The 3,143-nt window shown below is 42.0% G+C and overlaps 1 protein-coding gene across 1 annotated transcript in view; it reads right to left on the minus strand.

Moving 5' to 3' along the window:
* The window catches only part of GPR39 (G protein-coupled receptor 39), a 358,268-nt gene that overhangs the window by 37,683 nt on the left and 317,442 nt on the right, over window positions 1–3,143 (minus strand). The gene's annotated exons all lie outside the window — the stretch shown is intronic.

The raw sequence follows: 3,143 nt of genomic DNA on the forward strand, positions 1-3,143 counted from the left end.
ACTATGGGGAGGAAGTGGGAGGGGAGCTGTTGCATTGTGGTAAACTGTGATCAATGACATGAGACAAAGTATATGTGAACTGCAGTATGGAAAGTGAAGTTGCTCTGTAAATCTTCACCCAAATCAAAATTAAATAGATAAATAAATAAACATTTGGACCAAACTTGGCCTGGGACTAGGGTGAGAAAAGGGAGGGGGATCAAGGTGCTAAATTTAAATAGGCACTTGATCTAAGGGTCATGCAAGTGCATGGTCAACACTTGAGAGTGATGTGCCTCCTTAAATTTTGCAGACTAGGTGCCTAGCTTGCTTTACCCTAATCCTGGTCCAGATCAAAAGTGTGGAAATAGGATCAGGACCCTTGCCTTGAGAAGGTTTAGAAGTGACACTCTATGAAGCAGGATTTTAATTAAATGAAGCCACTGCTCCAGGAAGCAGCAAGCCCCAAGCCCCCTAAGCTGGACAAATGTGTTTATTTACAGGTGGCAGGAGAGGGTATGAGTGCAGCTACAATTAGTGATTTACAAGCCTTGCAGCCAGAGCTTGTGTTTACTTTTGTAAAAATTCACAATTTCAGAAACCCAAAGGGGGTCACTATGAGCCAGAGTAGACTCGATAGCAGTGAGTTTAGTTTTTGGAATCTCACCAGTTAATTGGTTCTATGCTTTCTCTGCCATTCTCAAGTCAGCTGGCATTAATACACCCCAGGCCTGCTCCCAACAATGCCTAGCCTCTGTCGGAAGCTCTCTGGCCCATCTTAGCTGGGTAAAACCAAGTTGTTAGATAGGACAAAAATGTGCTGTCGTACTTGTGAGAGAGCTCTGCAAGTTGAAGATAACACCAAAGGAAGGGTGGACTTCCAAGTGAGGAAAGAGTCACCCGCCTACAGGAGATGAGGGATTCTGGAAAAGCACCATATAGAACTTCATTCTGTTTTTAGATGTGTTCAATGCAGGTCTCCAGGTTGTGAGCTCATGGCTGAGTTATCACAGCTCCTGATGAAAGTTCATGAAAAATTGTTTTTTCCAAAGCAGATCCCTGAAGACGTGGTTAAATCCATGATGCCTGAAAACTTAAAAATGTACCTCTTACATTTTTAATCAGCAAATCAACCATGACTGGGTACGAGAAAGGAGGGTGGCAAATGAACAGAACCAGGCAGCACAGAGAGCCATGGGTCTAGGGAGAGTTCTCAAGATCAAAAGTAAGCTTTAACAGATTCTCAAGAAGGTTTAAAGACAAAATTAAGATGATGTGGTCTTCAGCCCTGGAGCAAGAAAATTACTTAGCCTGAGTTTTCTGGAGCTCCTGGAGCTTAACATGATGATTTAGGAAAGCCACCCAAGACACTGAAATTCTGTAGATGAAGAGAGACATTAGAAGAATTGCAAGAGGCACTTCTGGGCAAAGGAAAACTCACACTGAACAAAGGTTGACTTTGGGTTTATAATTCTGCAATACAAGTACATCTAAGTTGCTATCTAAGTCATTGTGCACAGACTTCAGCTTCTCATAGGAAGGAACATCCATCCATGCATTCATTCATTCTTTCACTCATTCACATTCTCACACTTTTATTAAGTGTCTATTGTGAGATATACATTCCGTTAAACTCTGGGGATGGAAACATGAAAGATATTTGCCCTTGAGTATATCGAAGTCTAGTGGAAAAGGCAGATAACTAAACAATCTCAAGACCCTGATACTGATGAAGGCCATATTTTGATATCTAATGAGGAGAAGGATGAGAACAACAGTGACAGCTAACACTTAATTGAATGCTTATGATGTGACACAAACTGGGCTAAGTGATGGTGATAGAGCAATGAAGACTGTAGAGTTTCTGCTCTTAAAGGACTTACAGCTAAGTGGAGACAAACTCATAGATAAACAATTTCAGCTCAAAAACCTGAAGGCTTTGACCTCAGACGACAGGTTAGATGAGAAGCAACCTCCAGTCCCTGTCCTTAGTCTCAGAGGAATCAGGGAAGTCAGGAAGGAGGAATTTAAGCTGATACCTGAAGAAAATAAAAGTTTAGTTAAGCAAAGTAAAGGTCAGGACAGTGTTCTAAGCTGATGTAGCAGCACATAAAAGAGCTTACAAAATAGGGAAGTTTTCTTGTTGTTTTTTTAAGTTTATGAACATATTTATTATCCTTGAACAAGTGCCAGGCTATTAGGAGTGTTACAAAACTGAACAGGTAGCCAGTGCAATAAGAAAAGAAATAAGGAAGTTGAGCTAGTTCCAGCAAGATGGTGGACTAGGCAGAAAGACTGCACAGACCCTCTTCAACAAAGAAAAGGGAAACCAGTTAACACAGACACAGAAGATAATCCTGGACCCCTGAGCCTTGAAGGGAAGGATATAGAAGTGGAAAAAAACCCAAACTAGCAAAAGAATTTATGTGAAAAAAACAAAAAAGGAAACATACGGACCTGCAGTTTGGCAGTGATCCTGAGCGATCCTGATGGCACAGACAGCTTGGAGATTCCCAAGTGCTGGTAGGACTTAACAATTAACCTAAAAATCAGCCCTGCTAGCCAAGGACTGCATAGAGGATTGCTCTGGGGGCTGGGGAATAAATGGAGAAGGTGAAGAGAAAGGCAGGCTGAGCTGTGGACTTTTGCTGATCCAGATGGCGCCGCCATTTTGAAGGTCTAAAAGAAGCTTGGCTATTTTGGATATTTAAACAGACAGCACTCTGGCAGATCCCTGGGGCTTAAGAACACATTCTGCTTTCTAGCAACCCCAAGGACCCTCCAGACCTGCAAGACTGGAAAGGTACGACATTCCTCTTGTTACTCTTATACCCCACACCCGCTTGGTGAATGGAGGTGTGGCCATCCCCCACTCCCCCCTACCTCCTGGGCCCACAGGAACTCCATCACAGTCTGTGTGCTCAGACGGAGCCTGGGTGCCCTGCCCTGTCCTCCACCAATTTTTTTTCCTCTCTCTTTTTTTATTTTTATTTATTTATTTTTCCTTTTCTTTTTTTTCTGGTGATTAGTTTGCTTGTATTTGTCTGTTTTAAACCAACTATTATTATTAATATTTTTGCCTTTTTACTATTATACTATTATTCTTAATCTTCCCCTCTCAGGTCCTAGTTTTTGGCATTTTTTCTTCTCCCTGTTCCTGGTTG

This window comes from Orycteropus afer, unplaced genomic scaffold (genome assembly GCF_000298275.1).
Source record: "Orycteropus afer afer isolate SDZICR_OR568_19922 unplaced genomic scaffold, OryAfe1.0 scaffold00004, whole genome shotgun sequence".
Classification (NCBI taxonomy): domain Eukaryota; kingdom Metazoa; phylum Chordata; class Mammalia; order Tubulidentata; family Orycteropodidae; genus Orycteropus; species Orycteropus afer.